The sequence below is a fragment of the Topomyia yanbarensis genome, chromosome 1 (assembly GCF_030247195.1).
Source record: "Topomyia yanbarensis strain Yona2022 chromosome 1, ASM3024719v1, whole genome shotgun sequence".
In the NCBI taxonomy this organism is placed as follows: Eukaryota; Metazoa; Arthropoda; class Insecta; order Diptera; family Culicidae; genus Topomyia; species Topomyia yanbarensis.
The window spans coordinates 30,388,847-30,412,410 of record NC_080670.1 but is presented as its reverse complement, the minus strand read 5'-3'; the positions used below and the strand labels follow the sequence as shown (position 1 = coordinate 30,412,410).

Here is a 23,564-nt window from a genome sequence, read left to right as displayed (position 1 = left end):
TCATTTCTAATCTAACCTAAATTGTCGTATGTCGAAATTTAGAGGATTTTTCTGCCGCTTCAAAAAAATCCGTCCACATGCAATCGATCAGCGGTGTGTTCGCTCTCGCCGTTCTCACCATTCCTCTCTGTTTTGGTTCGGTTCGCGTAGCCAGCGAGAGATAGTCGCTGTGTTTACTACGATGCTGCTTGTTGTTGGTTTTGGTTACCTTCTTCGTTCGTCCCCATTCACACGATTCTAAACATTCCGGTTGATCGTGGTCTCGTCAGTCTGTCGTCGGCAGTCGTTCGGATCGTGCGGAAAGGGTGCACTTTTTGTTTTCGGGCGGCTCTGTTTCTTTGAAGTGACGGCTCATACACTAAACACTCCATTCGGTCGTCCGTTCGGGGGTACTAGCCGTGTGTGTGTTGCGTGTATTAGAAATCCCAGTAGGCTGGAATAGTGGCAATTTTTGCGCGTAAGCGAACGTGAGTGTTGTTCTTTTTTAAATGTGAAATATCGTCTCACCTATGAGATTACCTGTTATCGTGTGAGCGATAGTGTCATTCAAATGACTGACCGCAGGTAGATGAATGGGTGAAAATAAATCCCCTGGTGACGATCTCGGTTTGGAACAGTGATAAAGTGGCAAACAGAGAGTAGAATTAATTTGCGACCTGAAGAATCAATTGTTTCATTGATGATGAGAAGCGCTCGGTCGAATAGTAGCTATCAGGGCTGATAACGGCACTAGCGGAAGAAAAAGGAAAGCTAATCGCACCCCGGTGGAGAGGAAGATTATACTTTGAAGCTGTGCCGACGCCGGTGTTGTGGGTACAAATGTCGTTTCGGTTTCTGCGGCTGAGTGGCTTTTGACATGTAGCGAAGAGTTGTTGAGTAATTGGAAGATTCATTGCTGAAGCTGGTTCTTTTCGAAACTTCTTTTTTTCTGGAAGAAAAGTAGGCCGAGAAGAGTTTTAAAACTGGTGATATAGTGAGCAGGTGGTGTCTTTCCAGCGGAAGTTCAGTGACATTTTTACTGAAAACGAGAATTAAAGTTCAAATCAACAGTCAAAAATTTCTTCTGGGACATCAGCTTTAGAGTTTTATTCATTCGTTTGTGCATTGTATTACAATCAAGTAAAGTGCGTCGAAGCACTGTTTCTACATATCCAACCGAAAAATGTTACATTCACCCTCTAAGAATCAGGTGATTTGTTCCCAGCAAGGTAAGCTGATTTCCTGTGGCTCCATTAAGCGATAGCTACTTGTAAAACACCTCTCGTATATCACATAATATATCGTCTTGCCCTGGGTACCTCGTCCAGTTCAATCACGCCCGCTTCTTCAATCGATTCGAGACAGGTTCATACAAACCCGAAAAAGTTTCTTCACGCCGGTACCGGCTTCGGTAATATATTTAATCATCGCTACAAATCTCGTGTGTGTGATTTTTTTGTACATATTTGCTTCATCTTCGGTTCGTTTGGAATCAACTGATTTTCGTTTCTTTTTATCTCCATACCTCTTGTTCTGTTGTTGTTCGAAGTCGAATGCGTGTTCGGCGAGCGAGAAACGAGGGAAACAAAACAAACCAACCGAGAGCGCGTAACATCGTTTAAATATTAAAGTTTAGGTTAGTTAGGGGAAAAAACTATTCGTAAGAATCCGGTATGCCTTTTTATGGCCTTCGTCGAGATTTTTTTTTCTCGTTATACTGTTCCTTCGCGAGAGGTTCGTCTTTTGCTTCCATCTGTCAGCATGATGTCTCCCGACCTGTGTGCACTCTAGTTCGTGTGAGTGCCCCCAAGGTTCTACGCAAAAGGGGGAGTGGATCGTTCTTTGTATCTAGGCACGTCTAATGTCGCTTGTGGGATTAGGATTAAAGAAATATCACGATTTGTATCACGGTTGGGATGCTTTTGCGTTATATATTTGAAGCGTGATATATTCCAAACAAAAATCTAAATTTCATTTTTGAATCTATGAATCTTTGAGTATTCTGATTTTCGGATTGTTGGTTTCTTAAACTTACAAACTTTTAATTTATTGACCATGAGACCGTTAAACAGGAGGTTCTTCACTTTTAGATAGATACTTGAATCATTGGATTGACGGCGCCGGTGGTTGAGTGGTAAGCGTGACCCTACTCATCCCAGGCCCGTAGCCAGGATTTTGTTTCGGGAGGGGCTTAAAAAAAATTGCATAAAGCTTTTAATTCTGACAATTTGATATAGTCACTAGAAACTAAATTAAATTTTGAAAAGCTCATAATGAAATGAATTTCAAATCTAAGACAATCCTAAAAATATGTTCATTGTCACAAGAAAGGTTATAGTACTTACTCTCGTTACAACAAAGTATATTCTAGAGTTCACAGTGTTTATGCGCTAACCGAATATGACAATGCTTGACGGTGCTGGAAAACACTAGGTGTTCCAAGCTACACCTTTAAAAGGCGTAGAAGATGCTAAACCGAAATGAGTAGAAAAATATCCATAAAATGTTCGAACGAAGAGAATGTCGAAATTCGCACAAAATCTTCTGATTTAGCGAGCGATTTGTAGATGCCCAGAGACGGTTCAACTTCTATTTTCTTTGTCTTGCGTTCTGCGAGTATTACCAGTTCTATTTAAATGAAACTATTTTCAAGACTAGCCTTGGTGTGGTAGATTAGAGATTAGAGGATTTTTGGTGATCAATAGGATCAAAATATAAATTTAAATGATTAAATAAACTGAAGGAAACTGCCCGCAATTTAATTTATTAAAGAAAATTGTCTACAAATCGAACGAAAACACTGATTACTAATATCTTCTAATTTTCCTTCAAGTCGCCAGTCGCCGTGCATATTTCGTTCACTGTGCTGTTTCAAAATCACGAAATTTAAAGAACTAGCTCCTTGAATCTATCGGAGAGATCCAGATCCCAAATCCTCTCGTTTTATTGAAACATTCCAACTAAAGTTGAATCAAAATTTTAAATACATGGTAAGTTGATCATATAACGTGCACTGGTGCCAAACTACTTATTCTCGTTTTGTTGCTAATAGTTTTATATTATTTCTAAATTGTGACGTATTTAGATAGGTATTTTTACGGTGACTATGAGAGCGGTTTTCATTTTGATAAAAAACAGAGTTAGAAGTCACGTCAAATCCACCTAAACGCACGGTAACTGGTGACTTGACGGTACGTGAAATTTGTTAAATGTATTACCAAAATAACTAGAATGTCTATCTTCTGACGTCGCAAAAAGCAGAAGCAAAAAAAATTGCTACGCTTTAGCAGGCTATAGGCACCAGTGAATCATGCTAGCTATTGTTCTATATCAGTGCACATACAAATTGTATCGTTGCTCCTGGCTGCGGAGTGAAATGAGTTTGCCAAATGAAGCAAAAGTGTCTGTGCTACGGGATAACACGAACAGTTCAGGAAGTGGAACAATTAGTTAAAGTGAAAATTGAGCTTAATCTCGCTGAAGTTACCTACATTCAGCTACATCACGTAAAAAACTGTGTTTTGATCACGTTTAGAAGCTTAACACAGGCCGAAAACTTCATTGCAAAGAACAACATGCAACACGAGGTCGAATTTAATAACACCAGAATCAAGATCCCCGTGCATATGGAAAACGACATGGTGGACGTGCGTATCCATGATTTGGCCCCGCGCACGAAGGAAGATTTCATCAAACGAATCATGTCGCAAATGGAGAAGTAGAATCTATTACGAATGATACCTAGAAAATTTTTTTCACCGGCATTCCCAACGGCGTTCGTATTGTGAGAATGCGAGTGACTAAACCAATACCTTCTTACATGACTATCGAATGCAAATCACCGAAGGATGGCGTGACCTATAAGCAAACAACGCTAATCACATATCCCGGGCAGACCCCAACATGCCAATTCTGTAACTATACAGCCTACTACGGAAAAACATGCGCCGAAGCAACTAGTCAAAACTCATCTACTACAGCCAACTCTAACTAGCAGCCACCGATACCTTCAGATAAACCTAAAACAACGATCCAATTACCCAATAATGCAGGTACAACGACCACGACAACCGCTCCCAAACCAACAACTAGCATCGCCAATAAAGAAGCAAATACCGATGAAGACGGATATTCAACAGCGACCCATAAGAACAAGAAACAAATAAGAACCTCTGATCGTGAACAGCAAGAAAGCAGTACCGATGACGACATGGACGGGAACGATAACGCGAGAGAAGGCAGACTGAATGACCCCCAAGCGGCCTCACCACCAAGGAAAAAGATCTCAACACGCAGCAGCAAACTGCGTCAACAAGATCTGGCAGACCGACATTCTTAGATTTTTTTTTAATTTTTACTTATTGACCCACGGCTCAGTTGTGCTAACGCATTGAGCCGTTTCAAATAAAACTTTAGATTGGAAACAAGAACTAGATATTATTAATATGAACAAGCTCAATAATTTCAGCATCTTTTTATTCCGACACATGGAAGGGTATACATCGCACTTACTTCACCTCTGCCGAAGAGTAACGTAAGGCCAACTTTCTTTGATGATTTCTGTTGTTCTGTAGTTGAGTGCCCAGAAAATATAGAACAGCTGCTCTTGGGTCGATTTCAATTTATTTATTATTTTCTCTCTCTTTTTCTTCGTGATCTCTGCTCATCTCTCTCATTTTATATCATAACGAACACAAATAAAACGAAAACATGAAATCGAAACATTAATCCCAACTTATTGACTGTAGACACAACTAGTTACAACATTTTAGTCGCTCTTCGTGATAGGCTACTGATGTTTGTTCACTTTATCGTCACGTCGTTTTTAGACTTACATGGACATTAATTGGAAACCATCGAAAGAAACAGAAATGCTACTGCTTACAACATTAAGTTTATTATGACTGATTGACTAATATGTGGTTTAGCATCAATTGACATCCGTTGAAAAGTAAGGATAAAATTACAACAGATAGTCCTACCGCTACTATGTACGTTTCTGTATGTCAAAAACATTAGTAATATACGACGGTATACAATTCGTGGGTTGATGAACACCTCAGAAAAACCACTGTTTTACCACTTTTTGGCTTGTTTATTTTTTGGTGTTTTTCTTGCTTATTGTTCGATTGTTTAAAATATCACTAATTTGCGGTCTAATAATGTTTAAATACGGAACGCATTCTCCGCATAAAATGAAATTGAGTGTCAACCGAAATACTTTACTATTGCATTAAAATGACGCGAAAACAAAAACTGTCTTCTCGACTATATTGTCATCAACTAACGGAAATGTTTTTGTCTAGCACGCTTGAGTGAGATGCCTGATGTTTCTACTAAGTGTACAGTGCACTAACCTATTACAGAAATTCAATTTGCTTATGCTTTAACTAACTTTATTCTGGCTAATATATAACATGATATCTGAGTTTTGTTAGACACAACCACTAGCGATAAAGTTCTCATTTTGGGACAGTTTTTGAGCTCACTTTTCTATAAAACTTCTGCATTTTATTATATATTTCGTTTATTTTATTCGGTTCAATGCATTAGCTAAATGAAGCCTTGTGTCTTCAATATATTTCCATGATGTGAACAATGAAAGTGATAAAACGTAAATGGTTGTCCTACAGATCTCGTGCGAACAACTAACGATTGCGTGTGGAGAACTATTTACTAGGCTGGGAAATATTTTTCCTAACCAACAGTGTCGCGGTGGTTGTTCATTTCTATCTCGTACACTTCCTTATCATCATAGTGGTTACTGCCACGTCCATGTTCGCGAATTTCTGACGGGTCACGAGTGTCGACTTCCTCAATGATGGTGCCGACCATTGATTTTGAGATACTAGACGCAGTTTTTGCCGTCAATATTATCCGAACAGCAGCCAAAATTTGGCAAATGTTTGTTTTTCAGGAAATGGTTTTGGAGACTATGTATATGCAAAGATATAATGTGTAAAATAATACTATCGCATTCAGTTTTTACGTGCAGGGTCAGGTTGGAGGAAATATGTCTGTTCACCTAGATTTTCACCACAAAAACACCATTTAATATATAGGGAATTACTTCCTAGATGTGTCCTTTATAATAAATACCATTTTTTTCAAATGTGACAGGAGCCTTTTAATAGCCACGGTCCAAGTAAGTGGTATCAGATCTTGTAGCCGAGCAATGATTTTCTCATCGTCCATATATATGAGGATCAACCACATGTTTCAAGTTGTTATGCAAAATGACTGGTTTCGCTGGGCTAATTTGTTAAATGGCATCAGTACTGAACGCCTGACAAGGTTAAACTCGTTAAAGACGATGTTCGTAAGCATAACCTCCATATTCACCTTCAGCAAATATTTCACATCATGAATGTTGCTCCAGCCAAATACGGAGGCTATTGACTTCAGGTCTTTTCGCATAAGATCGATCTTATGCGAAAAGACCGGAAGTCAATAGCCTCCGTATTTGGCTGGAGCACTACTTCTTGCTTCTGCGACTCAATCATTCGACAGATCCCCACAGCAAGAATTAAAGTATCAATTTCTTTTGTTCTTCCGACGAGTCACACAACATGAAGGGAACTGTTTTATCACACTCAGCATACTGAGTAGATATCCTGACCGCTGTCTTCGGTGGTTCGAAATAGCAATCTTCCTCACAATTCTCGCATTAATTTGTTGAAACCAAACAAGATACATTTTGTTTAAGAGTCACCGAAAAACAGGTTGTTTCTTAAATTTATTTTTGAAAATTTTCGGGGGGGGGGGCTTTAGCCCCCTAGCCCCCCCCTCTGGCTACGTGCCTGACTCATCCCAGTTGGTCTGGATTCAATCCCAGTTGAGATTTTTCTGAGGTGAAAAAATCTGTGGACACGTCTTCCTTCGAAAGGGAAGTAAAGCCGTTGGTCCCCGGTCCATGAGTTGATGGATCGATATCTAGGTCAGATAGTGGAGTCACCTCTCTGGCGTCGGTAAAGAAGAAGTAGAATCCAACTTCTATACTTACTAAGAAATATCCTTCCTCCCGCGATACTTGTGGAGTGCGCAGTAGTATATACGGCCTCTATCAAATGCAAGTATCGGACTAACATTCCTTCCCTTTCCTTCCGCGATCTACGTTCGGGCCTTGCCGGCGCCGGTATTGATCAATAAACATATTAGGATTACCAGGAGTTGCACACTGAAAGATGTTTCGCTACTCCCAAGCATAAATATCTACTGATTCCCTGTACAACTACAGCTAGTCCATATCGATAACGGAGTAGCAGCCAGGGGTGGCCGCACAAGTTCAAGCTCAAGTTCTTCAACTACAGCTTGATCAACGCATACGTACGTAGCTGGATCCCGCAGCTTAACCGCTTATTTTTACATTATCAATGATATCGGTAGCCGCATAGGCAGATGGTCTTAAAATCTTCCGAACTACTCCAGGACAATGCCATATTCATTCCCAAAGTAAAAAAAATGTTACACCCATTTTTGCATTAAGGGCAAAAAGGTCTAACATAAATCAACTTTTAATTTTTGTGTTTCGAATTCACCTCGTCAGTAACTAGCACCAACTTGAAGCCAAGTTAGACGATGTTTCAAAACTAGTACCCAAATTAGCACTTGTTAGATACTTTATCCAAACTGTCATACGACATATTTGACGTCTAAAAAAGGTCGTCAACCCTTAGGATTCTTCTTAAGTAAGCTGAAAGACTGCCTGCAGAAGGTATGTATTTATGCGTCGGCGCAGTATTTCAATCATACATTAGACGCTCGCGACTTCTGTTGCTACATCGACCGAAAACCTTTAAACACTGCTTTCCAGTAGTGTCCGAAACAAGCAAACCCGACCCAACAACGCTGGCTCGCGTTTCTCAGCGACTACACAACGGATATTTGTCATGTACAAACCAAGTCGCCGACATGCTGAGTCGAATCGAAAACACAGAGGTGCCAATGCATTTCAGCAGAATAGCAGTGCGGCAGAAATCTGACACAGAACCTAAAATATTTCTAGAAAGCCTGGTGAATCAGTTGAAAGTTTTGGAAGCGCCGGAAGCTCCTCACTTGAATTTTAATTTCTAAGACCAAATATTGTTTGTTTCGGTATTGTGATAGCGCTTCCTCGAGTTATTTTGTTTAGCGGTCTCTCAAGAGAAATTACGAGGAATCCCATCTGCCTGTAGTCTGTAGGAGTAGTATCGGATGTCCCTACAAGAGGATCGCATTCTTCTTGAGTCAAGAGAGCATAAAATGTCGTGATGAGTGACGTAGCTCTGTTTAGTGTTTCTGCAGAAGAGAAAGTAAAGACCAAAAGCGTCTAAGGGAACGCTTAACATTTTCCGGACGCTCATGAAATATATTGCTAGATCATGAGGACTTTCCCAATGCAAGAATGATCCTTCTGAATCTCTGCATTGTTGCCACAACGGGTCTTATTGCTACAAAAGCCCTTTTGCTTGCATTTAGTGCAATGCATGACGCGCGGTACATTCAAAATCGTTTATTGAAGTTTATTGAAGCAAGGAGTCCTTTAAACAGCCGGCACCGTCCTTTCCTAGATCCACGCAGGACAAACTCAAAATGGTGACCACACCATCGATCTCAACTTAGTGGGCAGGCATTCTGATACGATAGTCGTTCGCGAAATAACGCCGGGGATGATATTCGCTTACTTCAAACAGAATTGTAATTTTGAGCTTATCTGGGAAATCTTTCGGAGTATTTAGCGGGTTATTTATGCTCCGAAGGAAGATCAGTTATTGTCCGACTGAGTTTCATGTATTTGATTTTAAACGGGAATTCCCCGTGTTCCCGACGATGTTGTTTAACATCAATTTTACTTTTGTATGTTGTAGCGACATTTAATTAGTAAGGGACTAGGACGTGTAAAATATTTTTCAATGTTAAGAGCCATAGTACTCAAGGAAGAGCAAGCTGTTGAAGGAAAAAAGTTTAGAAAAGCGTGGAATGGGGTCTTATGAGCAAGCTTGGAGTTTACCGACGACAGCATAACTCACTAAGTCACTGTACGCTTATCCGGACATGCCGCAGACTCAGGTGATTCGCATTTAAAAATGCCAAAATATCCGGCCTCCTGCAGTAGAAGACAAAGGATCTAAAATGTCAGAGATATAACCGAAGTGAAGTAGAATACACGTTAGGCTCATACTATCTTCAGATAGGTTGAATTAAAACCAGTTATTTCAGTAATTCTAATTTCGAAATACTGAAATATCGGTACACGTAAATCAAAATCTAAAATATTCAAACATAATCGAACAAATGGATTCTCATATCTTCAATCACTACAATAATACTATCACAGTAAACTTTTGTTTAAAATTTTACAAAACTTTCTGTTGGCGTTCTGTTTTGATGGATTTGCCCGAAATTCACTGGAAAGTTTTCTGAAAATTTCTTCAAGCATTTTTTTTTGTTCAGCTCGTCCAGTTTGGGTCAGTGAAATATTGTACATCTATTGTATTCAATTGTTCATGTAAAATTATTCATTCATTAAACTATCTTCAGTGACATTTTAATATTACTTGCCGGTTTAATTGTCTCACAGAGACTTAGTGTAACATTCCCCGCGTTAATTTGTGTAAGACAGTTTATGCTGAATCCATCCAATAGCGCAGTGCAAGCGGTAGAAATGTAAGATCGAATCACGTTGACTACAGGTGCGACATTGTCATGAGTGTCCCAAATTAGGCCAGACTAGTTGTAGTCACCAAACAATAATGCGCAGTCGTTACTTCCAAGGCCAGAAAAAAATCGGATAAGGTTGTTTGCACTGACTAGATCGTTCTTGGGATCTGGAGGTAAATATATTACACCGATGCTGACAAAACAGCCAGCAAGCTTCAGTTTAAAGAACAGCTGTTCAAGCGAAACCTGAACAGGTGGTTGGGTCGATGCAACTGTTCGATGCGAATGATATAGCGATGAGTACGCCACTAGCGCGAGATTATGGTTGTTCACATAGCTGCGATCATTGCTATAAACAATATATGAATCGCCAAAAAGCTGTCGAGAGTTAATCCTATCATATGAACAGGTCTCGGTGAGAACAATTATGGCGTAATGAGAGGCAGAGATAGCCAGAAAAACTTCAGCGATTTTTGTGCGGAGTCCTCGGACGTTTTGATAATAAATAGCCAGTTGGTCATTTGAGTCTGCAGCGCAAGTTGATTCCTAAGATTCAGCCACGTCGATCCAAGGACAATTGTCTGATAATCCGTGGGCTTAAGAGATACGTGCCGGAAAGGTGTCATTACTTGAAAGGCGAGCAGTACCTATAGAAGCTTCAGCAGGACATATACTACTTCTTATGTTACCTGGAGAAACAAACCATTGATGATCAGACGAAGGGATGCGTGCCTGAAAGGAGTTGTTACTTGTTCCAGAACCCGGAGCGGTTAGCTATCGCAGAGCGGAGTTAAGGTCAGTTGTGTTCGAGTTCCGAGAACGTGGATCGGAACTCGGGAAGCGATTTTTGGAGAGCTCGTTTTCAGTCCCATGTGTCGGATGCAGATGCTGAAATTGCGAAGGAGTAGACCAGGATCGACAAGGACAATCGGAGTGTACTCGCCTGTGTTGGGGGCTTTAAAGCCCTCGCCGTCCATAGATAAATGCTTTGTGCAATTATTTTCCACAGCCACATGATCATCGAGTGGAAACTGTAACAGAACACCGCCGCGAGCGTGTAATAAATCAGAAATAAAATCAACAGAAGAAAATAAGTGTGGAATACTAAATTCAGGTTTTCCATACCAACGACTGAATGCCACATTAATAGGCTTTACATAAGAGATAAAATACTACAAATAATAACACAGACATGTTCTACGAATAACTAGTTAATAATAAAACGAGTTATTATAATACCTGAATAATAATAAAACATTTTTCAACCTTCTAATCGTAAAATTCACTATATGGAGGAATTCAATAAGGTATTGATTTGGTGTTTGTTATAATTACCGAAATACATAAGCTCTGACAAAACAATCCGTACATTGTGCGGACTGTTTGCCTGAGCGTGGTGAACGATTTCGCTTCGTTGCAGTGTGGTGTACGGATTTTTTCGTTAAATTGGTCAGCCTAAGACTACATATTAATACTAAAATAAAGTATTATTTCTCAGAGGTATTAAGCAGGTATTGAAGAATGTTTTTTCAATACCTGCTTAATACCTTAACGACGTATTAACAATTACTTAATACCAGGTTTTGGTATGGATACCACAAAATAGTATGCTCGAGTTATTGGTCAGTTATTTTCCCCTGGTCGGGAAGTTATACAGTAGTTGCCTGAGAGAAGCTTCTGGAAGACCCCCGAATTGCCAAATCATCGAAATCAGAACGTGGACAACTGTGTAGATGCTGGGCGACAAGTTGCTGAACTGATTCAGGAGGACATGGGGCTTCCATAATGCTTAGTGGCATGCGTCTCGATGGTGGTTGAATTGTTTCCCCTCCCCTCCACTTATTCCTACTCGATCAACACTTTTACTGGGATGCGCGACGTTTGACATAAATACGTTAGGCATAAGTACGTTAGGCATACATATGTTAGGCATAAGTATATTAGGCGTAATGGACGTTAAGCATAATGGACGATTGGCATAATTCACAAAAGTGAAGAAAATAATCGCAAGGCTTTCGCTATTATAGAGATTTCAACTTTACGCTTGTTTTTTCGGGTTAGAAAAAAGAGATTCAAAAATGAAACACAGTAAGTGAGATATTTATTCCTTGCAAGTGTACAGTTTATCTCTATTTTTTCCATGGACGAAATGAAAGTATTCATTCATTTAACCCTTTATAAGGCCCAGAGTTTGACGCTATTAATGGATGTTATATTAATAGAAATACGGGGTTTTCACTTAGTTTAGAATATATTTACATTTATTTCGTCATCAAATAATGTTTTAAAAATATACTTGGTACCGCCCGTACCGCCGTTATAAAACGTCAGTCTTCGTAATGTTTGATGAATTTCCAACGAGATTGGTGGAAATATAAAGACACACCGAGCAGGATCGGAAATTCAGAAAGAAATGAAGGTGAGTTACTGGTTATTACCTGATTAACAGTAAAAAACCCCTGGATTCTGAGAATAAGTTGAAAAATGAGACCACAGATTACAGATGTTCATTAATTCATTAAATTTTTTTTCTTTGTGATTTTTACCACTCATAAACCAAATTTTCAGATTAAAAATAGTTGTTTTTACAAATTTGCATCACCAATTTATACGGTCCAAAGTATTTTTTTCAAAATCGAACCAATTTTATTATTCAAAAGGAAATCGCCGTATTTTTGTCGTGACTAACGACTTACCTTTCAATATAGGGGCCCCTTTTCAAAATTTAAGAAGAAAAATGATGTAAGATTTTGAACGCTTATATCTTTTGTTGTACTGAATGGATTTAATCAATTTCTTCGGTATTTTGTCGGAAATATTTGTACCAATGTTGTATTAAATTTTGGAATATGTAGGACATTCATTATCAACGGAAAAATAGTGTTTTGTAAAAGTCTTTCGAAAACGACTCGGAAAAGTGAAAATTTTCAGCACATCCCGCACAGAGCCGTCAATATGGTGCACCAACCGAAAAATAAAATGATGAAAAGTTTTAAATGTAGGTCCACTACATGTTTGTTCCTATGATTATTCGTATTGGGTTGCTTGACGAGAGTAGTTGGTGGGGGAAAGCCGGCATATTCGTTTTGGTTATGCCATTAGAAGCCGGAAGGAAAGGAAAGGCTCATGCACGGCACGAGAACGAGCGAGAAAGCGATAGTAGTTCATATTAGCGAAAGCGTTACGTACCTTTTGAACCTTCATAACTTTCCTTCTACTAAACGGATTGCTGATCTTGTTTCATAAATCGGAAGGAAAACGTTCAACGCTTGCTACCGATACGTTGTTTGCTATATAAAATTTGTTTAAATAGTTAAAAAAATACTTTAAATGAGAATCAACATTAATGATAAAACCTATAAATAGGGGTGACGCAGCTTTTCTCAAAGCCAGACGTGTGTAAGACGCAGTGCATAACGGACGTGCTGCATCGGACGACCACCGGAGGGAAGAAGAAAAACGTTGGTGGAGGTGGTGGCGGTGGAAAAGCCAAAGGCTGCTGCTAAGAAACGCAGTCACTGAAAAGGCGGTAGCAACTGCCACTAAAAATGCCACCAAAACATCGAAGGCTGCAGCGAACAAGCCGAAGATTCCAAAGCCAAAGAAGGCCGCCAAACCTGCTAAGAAAGCTGCCCGAAGAAGATAAGTAAATTCACGCGTTTCTAATATTGCCAACAGTCCTTTTCAGGACTAACAAAATTCTTGTAAAGGAATTAGTGGTGCTTATTTTCCGTTTGCGCTGTTAATTGTGGATGGATTTTTGTCATAGTTATATGCAAACCGTCCTTAGGATGAATATATAATGGAAAAAGAATTTTATTAGGAAGTTCCTTTTATTAATTTGTATAATTAAAAATAATTATCATATATGAAAATATTTTTCAAATTAATTTACAAACCCGAAGGTTTTTGCAAATCCTTCCAAGAAAATCAGTGAATGTGGCAACTCTACCACTAAGCGAAAGCTACACCAAAACGAATGATGAAAATATCTTCATTTATCGCACAAAAGGATGGCCTTCCATCTGCACCGAAAAGTTAATAAATAGGAACGCCTTGATGCAATGCGTGCTTATTCGCTAGGAGCTGCGAAAGGGGAATGTTCGAATGTGTGTACGCAGTAGCAACAAATCGTCGGCAAGCTTTGAATCGTTTCAAAAGATTCTCGACTTGTATTACCATAGTTTTCTACAAACCGTCCTTATTAGGACGAATGCATAATGGAAAAAGATGGGTTGGTAATGTATATGACATAACAGGGGTGTCGTGACCACACTTCGAAGTTATTTCAAATCTTGCAAAGCATAAATTGACATAATTTCAATGATTGTTCCTATATGAATGAAATGACAAATTTTCAGGTTAACACGGCAATAACTTTGTAATTTATAGAACAATTTTATATTTTTAGTTATCATATAATAACTGTCATCTCTTCCAAACAACTCAACCCTCTGCTGCCATCCCCGTGGTTTTGTGGGGTTAAGGAGAATCATTGTAAAATGTCCAATACACGATTTCATGTTGTTACCTCCACTAAAACCACTTCAAAATACTCCCACCTTTCATACAAGTATATTGTCTGCTTGTTTAAATCATATGAAATGATTGACCTGTATTCAATGCGGAGAACTCGGTAATAAAATTGTTTTACTGAATAGACTAATGAACGGGATCCCCAGGAAAATTTCGCTGAGCCCGGTGAATCGAACTTAATGCGTAAAATTTAGCCATTTGAAAGAGATACAAGCAGAATTTTAAGATCATCGCGGTTATGTTCCGGACATTACCCGCCCCTAGTTTTTCGCTAAGCGTGATTCATTTCTGTACGCTAGGAAAAAGATTCCGATGGTTGTTTCGAGAGATTCTGACATTGGTATTTCAAAGCAAGAAAAAATGAAATTTGTTCATTTCATGAATGAATGTCTCAACGAGCTTAGAATCCAGCGTATCCCCTATCAAAGCAGACGCCAACAACAAAGGTTCTTTTCAGAACCACCAGAATCATTATAAAGAATAACTTGAAACATTCCCACATATTCCATTAAGTATCATTCGATTTGAATTACAAGTCAAACGAGTAGTCACGACATTCCGGTTATGTCCTAGACATTACCCACCCATCTTTTTTCAAAAAAACTTCACCAATCTGACAATTTTCACTGTATCTCAATAAAAAGTAATAAGAAGAGTTGCCAGACTCCTAACAAGTAGATTTCATAAGATTGGAGCACTTCTCACTTCATATTTCTGCGTTATGAACGAAACAAAAAGGTGGCAATATAGTGCCTTATGAAGGGTTGAGTGAGCAGATTTGGTACAAGCACATTTCAAACCTCTTAGATGTATTACCAATACAGTTGTATCCAAATATTTAAAAAAAGTAAAACAATGACCAAACATTGAGTTTTGGCACTAATGGAATCTTGCAGTGTTATGTACAGCATCAGCATTAGGGTACGGATTTTATGTTTGTGACGAATGACGATACCTTATTCGTTTCGGTAACTCGTCACAGTACACGAAAAAACTCTCCCTTATAGCAGACAGTTTCCGTAGTTCTATTTTTGATGGCCTCGAGAATATAATCATTGACCTTAATAACACAGAGAACAGACGTCCATCTTCAGCATTCAACTTGTGTAAAATCTCTAACGGTTTCGAAGGTAGTTGGGATATCCAAACCAGGTGCGCTACTGTCGTCATGTTTTTTTGTGACTGAGTTCGACTGAATTGACAGCGGTTATTCCTCTACCCAGTCAAACTAGTCCCGAACCGGTTCGGACTTCCAGCATGAATTCCAGCTCAAATGCATCAACCGATAGAGTCGGAATCGATTGTTTTCTTTGAGAAAGATTCCATACTGAATCCATTCAGGATTTCGAACCGGTTCCGGAATAGATTTGACGGATAGTTGGGATAGGTTGGTGTGGCGGCGCTAGTGTTTATCGTATATTAATTCAAATGTTTACACACGTTTTTTAAATATTTTTGTTCGATCATGGATGTCTGTTCTCTGTGTTAATAATATGAGAGATAATCAATATAGAAGCAGCAATATTCGTATATTCGTTGAATGAATAATAAAATGCATCATTCTTTCATTCATGAATCGTCCATTATGCCTAACGTACGTATGCCAAATGTCCGTATGCCTAACGTATTTATGCCTAATAAGGGAACATCCCCTTTGCTGCTCAGAAAACACTGTGCACATATAACGATCAGGTTGCCACATGGCAAAATTCTTTCGTGATTCGCCCAGCGATTTAAATAGGAATTGTAAACAAAGTGAAATGGTCGATAGCAACAAGAAATGTCATTCAAATTTCGACAATTGTTGTAATCCTAAAAAAAAAATAAAATTAGTTTTAACTTTTTTGTACTGGAAGGTTTGCTATTTTCCGACGTAGATTTTTTAGATGAAATAGTGGATAGTAACTCGAGTTTCATTGGAGTGCCTAAAATATGTTTTGGAAATATGGGAACGTCGATTTGGGGTGAAATTATCTTGAAATATACCTAAGTCGTTTTTTGAAAGCAGATAAACGAACAAAAGAAAATGCACCAACTAGTTTCAAGAAGATGAAGTGAGCAAATGCGAGCAGTCAGTCGGTTTTACGTTTCTGCCATCGCAACCACAAATCACGTTCGTGCTCAGGCTCCCTGATCACCTCCAAACCCTACAACCCTGCCCGGTGGCGATGATCCATAGTAGAGGTTCAATGCCTTCCCGATACACTAATCATTCATGTACTAGCGCATGAATGGAGTTCGATGGGTGGAGAGGACTAGCGCGTGCTGGTCGAGGCAGGTGGGTGCAATTTCGCTTTCAGTCAACCGCAGCGGAAAGAAAAAGTGCAAGCAAAACTCACCCACCTAGCTGCCTGCCTACCCGATAGGAGGAGTCGATGATGACGGCTGTTCGCTCGCCTGATGGGTTCCAATCTCATCGAAAAAGGGCAAACTACTCCACGAATGGTAGCGGCCGGCAGCAGCAGCAGCAGCTCGAGTACAGTTTTTTTTCCCATAGCGAAATAATAGCTATAAAATTGACAATTATAATGTGATATTTGGAGAGACGGCATGGATGGTGCGTGGGCTGAATGGAAAGAGATAATTTATGCTGATGAGATAGCTGAACAAATAGTCTTTGTTGTTGATCGGAGGGAAAAAGTTTCGATTATTGGCAACCAGATGTGTAACAATGTTCATAGATTCAATGCATCTCTGGGCTCATCAATATTCAGATCCTGCCTGTAACAAACCAGTAGATTCTTTCACTAGACCCCTACCGCGAAAGCACATTCGCCGAATCGATGATTGATGGTTAAGGTGCGTACGGTTAACTCGCGGGAGCATCCGGTTGTCAAAGTCACTGACGCCGATAGGCCCTTGGTGACCCGCGCGAAAGTTGACGACAAAGCGACTCCACCCAAATCAAAAGGAGTAAGCGCACAACTCAGCAAAATAATAGGCATTGTACGCAAACAAATTACCCGGACCGGTAGAAGTTATGAAAATAAATTAGTTTTCGGGTCCGGTTTTGGAAGCGGCCAAAGCTTTTCGAGGACACTGACCGCGGCAGCGGCGGCACAGAAACCCGGTGGCATAAATTATTATTCATGCTTGTCGTTTGGAAAGTCAGACCGCGCGGACATAGCACACCGGAAAGGGCCAGTGTCTCTGGCAACCGGTGAAATACTGTTACGGACAGCGTCGCACTCATAATTAACCACATAGTGTTACGATATGCATTGAGTTCTCTGGTTTGGCGGTGTACGGTGGTGTACCGAAGTGACCAGGCGACAAATGCTTTTAGCCGTCCTGGTCCTGCACTTATTTGGAGCTACGCCTGTTGGGCCCCTGGTCTGTAATTCCTCATACATCACTAGATCTGATTGACAGCTTGAAAAGTAGCGACGAGTGTCCGCCGCTGTTGGCTACCGGGTTTTGTGCGAAACAGGAATTATTGGTTGTTTCTGGCTTGAACACTTTGCGTCGTGGTTAATTGTACATTTCAATCATTTTGTGTGTGCAATCACTGGCCGGTTTGTTGGTGTGATTAGCGACTGATTGGTGGTTTTATTTGTTCGATTTATGAAAGCATAGATTCGTTGAGGTAAAACCAATACATCAAAGGTCCCAGATGACTTCCTTGTGGTACACAGCGGAGGGATGAGAAAAAAACCTAAATTTGCAGCGATGTCGGTTAATATAAATTGGATAGTATTTTAATGTTGAAACTCACTCAAACCGGCAAAAAACCAACCGAAGAAAGCCGATTCCAATCAGATACCGCACGAATAAATCGAATTCACCAATTCGATTGACCTACATTTTATCACACTTTCGGTGGGGTCAACAGTGCCTCCGGTAGCAGCCGGTAAACGCGGCGGCGAATGACACTTCTGCTCTACATTCGTCGCTCGCATGGTGTGAATTGCAACATTCGTACATCAGAACCAGGACTAGGGGTGGGGCTGGCAGATTTCAAACAACAACTGTCGTCGTCTGGCTGGAGGGTAATTCATGCGCATGTTATAAATAAATTTCCGCACCGTAGCCAACAGTAAACCGCGAGCTGTGAGTTCTAGACACGGCAGTAGCGCAAATCATCATCATATCCAGCCATCCATCCATCCGTGGCTGCAGTCAAGCAGGAAAGTGAAGAAAATTGAATTGGAAAATCAGATTCGCTCCCTCTTGAGATAATACGGTGGTGATGGTAGATTGAGTTGATTTTTTCAATTTTGAAATGTCTGTGTATTCGTTTTTCTCACTTTTTACGTCGGCTACTTGGATTACGATCGTCTCACCATTCTGCTACCAGTTATGGCTGTCGCAGAATAATGATGTCAGTCTGAAGAATGTGTCTTTGGAGAAAACATGTTGGGTCAGTTAGAGCAGAACACATCTTCCAGCTATAGTTGAATAGACGGCTTAAATCTTATTCCCGTTTCAACACCCTTTTCAGAATGTCAAATTATCCCGGTAAGAGCTGCAGACGGAAATGGTCCTTTTTTATTTCAAAATCAATTATCAAACGAACCCGACCGGAAATTTACAGTAACTTAACTATAATTTTCAATGTAACAGTACTGTAATTTTACAATAATTAACATTAAATCCTCATTTGTATTCTACAACACATAAACACTAACAATATTAATTAGTTATGGAATTTGCGTTTCGAATTCGTCTCATCCGAATTTGACACTAACTTAGTGACCGGACTAAGTTTGCGCCGGATTGACGCTATTTAGTTATAAGTTTTGCGCCCTGAACGCGCTAAGAAAAAAGTTTTACCTAATTTTTTTCTTCAGAGGAGAAATACAGCATAGTACTCCTATTTAATCCACCTAGAAGTGAGAAAATGAAATTTTTATCGTAAAAAACCATAAAATACCCTCCCCAAGGTTAAGGGGTTTGACGGTATTGCAAACATCATTAAGCATATTGCGTGCATCAGTGCTACAGAACCTCTGACAGACAATTGCTTTAAGATGGCTATTGCTTTACGCCTCGGTAGTGGTGCATCGAAGAGACCGAGAGGGCTTATGCGCCTTTTTTATGTTCTATGTTTTGTTTTCATACTCCGTACCTGCGCATACCAACGCTCAACCACTAGTCTGTGCGCGGTGATGTGGCCGACTGGAGGGTTGACGTGGATTGGCTTTTGCTGTGTGCCGTGTTTGCAAACATTGTTCCAAAGATTTATGGCGGTATTCGTGAACGCTCACAGTGGGAGTCATTGTGTGTCCATTTATCGGTCGACTTCGTCATCGTGCATAGACTAATTAAATTAATTTAATAACTAGATTAATTTAATAAATACATAAGTAGTTGTCGTTTTGTAATGATCGTAGTTTTTCGTACTAGTGTACAATTGTTATGTGCTAGTCGTATGTCTATATGTGTATGTGTTCGTCTGAGTATTTGTAACAGTTGGGTCAGGGAATGGCTGCAGAACTTGCGTATATCATAGAATAATGACTAATACTTCCGGTGTTCAATTTGTGTATTTGGTTCTATTCATTCGGGAAGGTCGGATTAGATAAATTAGGGTACAATGAATATATCGACGCACGTGAATCATCCATTCCCGGCCAGCATAGCATGATGAAAGTCTAACAGAATGCAATTGCCGTTAATGGTAAATATACAACATTTGCTGCATTTAGACGAATTTGATTGCATGTTACATGTGTTTTTCTACTCTACTTCATTAGTCTGTTTCTTTTCTACATCTATTAGTTTGCTTTTCCACTACTCACGTATGCCAAAATAGTATCGGTGAATTTATACACTTCCAATCCATCTCTTTGCATCTTTTTTTTCTTTATTTGGCATGTTATGATTCCTTTTATTACTATATCTATACTATACTCTATTTATACTCTTATAGATACAAACGTAGAAACGCTCGTGTCCTTCGCGATAACAAAAACCTGATCACAAACGCGACCATGCAATGGCAATCATCCACACATACATACGCCCGCGAGTCCACCAACAATAAAATCATGGAACAGTCACGTTCAACCTCGGTCCTAGCAGCCTAGACTCATGCCTTTAGTAGGACCAATTAAAAAATGACGCTCATATTCACTAGACAACACGGCGACATGACTGGAAACTTTAGTGATATGGGGAAACTGACTCTCTTTTGGCATCTATACCATACACCAAAAATTAAGCATCAGATTCCCGGTCCGCGCTCGATCATTCAAGAATACACGTCACATGATAATAAAATCGAAATTATACACGCGAAGTCACATATACGTGACAAACCCGCTAACACACAAATGCGTGAGCCCTTCGCGACCATCCACGGCACCTACACCCGCGATCTCGTAAACGTGATAATATCCCGGTGATAAGATTGTGGTCTCAAGCGTGAACCTAAAAACATCCGCGCTCGCACGATCATGAATCGGTCACTTCCGGAAGTTTCTATCCTTGGTATCAGTAGACTAGGTCCATGCCTTGAATTGGACCAATTGAAAAAAGAAAGCTGTTATATCCACTGTACAAAACACATGCCCGGGAACTCTAGTGGTATTGGGTAACTCACTCCCTGTCAGAATGTGAATTGTACACCGAAAACTAAATATTAGAATGACGGTCCGCTTGACTATCCAAGAACGCACGCAAATATGTGAATGGCTATACGATTACAAATCGAATTTATACACGCAAAGTCATACGAGCACACGCGACAAACACGTTAGCATACGAACGCTTAAGCCCTTCGCGATCAACAACGCACACCCACGCCCGCGATCGCCTAAGCTTGATAACACCCCGTTAATAAGGTGACCGTATTAGTACATACGAAGTTTCCAATGCGGTCTCAAACGCGAACCTACAAACGTCCGTGTTCGCACGATCATGCCTCGGTCACGTGCGGAAATCATTACCCTCCATCCTAGCAACTTTGGTCCATGTATTCAGTTGGACCAATCAACAAATATAGCTTATATCCACTAGACAACATGGCGACACAACCGGGAACTCTAGTGATATGGAAGATTTCACTTTCTTCTAATATCTGAGCCGTACACTAAAAATGAAGTATTTGATTCACGGTCCGCGCGCGATCATCCAAAAACACACGCCAATCTGTGAAAGGCACACGGTTATAAAATAGAACTTATACTGTATTTTGTTGTTTATTTTCGGTAAATTTGAGACTAAGAGAAACGAAAGGAAATGAAATTGAAAGACGGATAGGTATTCTAGAGCGAATCAGTTATAAACTAAGAACGGAAAACTAGGACTAGGCAGGCTCATATGGACATGATCGAAAGGAAATGTGAAAAATTCTTTGCCTTCTGCTAAGTAGGAGCTGGGCGTTGCACCCAAGTCTACCGCATGGTCTGTGGTAGAACATAACTCATCATTATGTTTTACCGCTGACGCCGGCTATGCACGCGAAATTACATACACGTTAGCACACACGACGTACAAATGCACACGCGATTGAAAACGTTAACGTACAAACTTTCGAGTCCTTCGCGATGATACACGCAATCGCGAAGTCTCTACACCCGCACATAGTTGAACGGTATAATGAATATCACATTCAGAATCACGGTCCGCTGCAATTGACCCTAAGCAGAATTTTAGTGGGGGACATTGCCTGTTTCGTCTGCAATTGTAGTGAGTGATTCTGACGGGGAGCCCTTCCGAGAACCTAGCTCTACAGCTCCAGTAGGACAACTCTCGAAAAAAAGAAATTTAATATTCTACAACTTTGGTGAAGACCTCAAACATTTAAACAATTTTTTTTCTACCATACAAACATTTACAAACTCATAATAGTAGGACAATACCTATTTGAAGTCTTAGATAGCGTTATACAATCTAGGTGTTCTTGAAAAAATAACAATATAGTTCTACAATTTCCATTTTTTCTATTAAAATATTTTGGTTGAAGGTACCGTATACATTAGACCGCCCAGAAAAAAAAAATAAATTTTTGAAAATTCAATCAGCCCATCCCTGAATCGATTCCTAGTTCCACCAGGAGTATTTGCATTTGAATTTGAATCAAATCGGACAAGTTTAGCTACCAGACCAACGAGCCTAAAGTTTTTTTGGATTCTTCGACTTTTTCGCCGCTAAGAGACACTGTATGCATCGTATTATCACTGTAAGTGAAAATAAGAAAGATAATTTAATTGTCTACAACTTTGTCGAAGACTGTTAGTCAATTCGGCTTTGCTAAAAGAAGTTATTAAACTTTTAACGAAGCGTTGTCCGAGTCAGTTTTGCATGGGGCCTAGCAGTGTATGGTTGTGTATCAATACTCGATTACCATGAACTAAACATTTTTGTGAAATAGTGGTTAGGTTTAGCTTGTTCAGAAGAATTATAGCAAATAATACGAGTAATGTTTTGGTTAGAAAATTTTAGTTCCACCTGTGGCCGCATAGATGGCGCCAACACTAACTTTTCATAGAAGAGAGATAGAATATCGAAATGTTCGGAAGAATTACTGCAAAATGCCTGTTTTAAAACTTTGTGGAAGACACCTAATTTCTATCTCCCTCCGTTGAAAAGTTAGTGTTGGCGCCCTCTATGTGGTTAAATGTTTTCGTCAATATATGACTTTAATCAATCGGTCCATGGTTTTATGTACAATCCGTTCATTGTAGGGCGAGTAATTAAAGAAATCACTCTTATTTTTTTTCCCAAAATTCTTCATTCGATTAACAATTTGTTATAACATTTGAAACAAGTGTTTAAATTCTGATTTTTTTTTTCAAAACTACTGAATTCGAAACTTCGAACAACAATAACAGCAGTGATAGCACAACTAAGTTCAACCAACTCGCCTACTCGGTCGCTGCCTGGCGCTCTCTATAGCAGGCCTTTTGTGCAGCCGCAAACACAAAGAAAAGCGACACAGCTGTCTGTTCCCCGCTGCTCGTTGCAATAACAGACCCTTCATCGATCTACCGCAGGTAGGTTAATATTTTCGTGCACAATCTACAGTATAGACTAGTTCATTTTATTACTGCATTTTCCGTGTCAAACTGCGGAAACTTTCACTCGTGCATTTCAATTCCTCCGACTATGCTGCGTACGAGTATATTGTGTCAAACGCTACAATCTTGACTCGGTTGTTGTTGTTATGCTGAAACCCACGCATAAGTGCCGAACCGAAAAAGGCTTTTGAATGCTATCACAACCGTAAAAGATCAATCTGGACCGAGCGAGTGAGTGAGTGCAGGTCGTAAAGTCAGCAGCGGCGAACCGTTCCCAAGCATCTCGGTGAATCTCTCTCCCGAATGGGAAAAGATGAAAAATTCGGTTTATGACCGAGATGATATCGTGGCTCTAGTTCAAGATTAATGATCCGAAGGAATGAATTTTAAAAACAGCTGACCCGGTTCCTTTGGCAGCCAGTTTACGAACGGTTCATTAGATGCAAA

At 39.8% G+C, this 23,564-nt stretch overlaps 1 protein-coding gene across 5 annotated transcripts in view; it reads left to right on the top strand.

Annotated features, from left to right (window-relative positions):
* The first annotated feature begins 281 nt into the window (after positions 1-281).
* Positions 282-23,564, top strand: part of LOC131677221 (tensin-1) — a 659,813-nt gene continuing 636,530 nt past the window's right edge. For all 5 annotated transcript variants that reach the window (XM_058956928.1, XM_058956937.1, XM_058956931.1 and 2 more), the window contains exon 1: positions 282-1,208. The gene's annotated coding sequence lies outside the window, so the exon portion shown is untranslated. The remainder of the gene's footprint in view (positions 1,209-23,564) is intronic.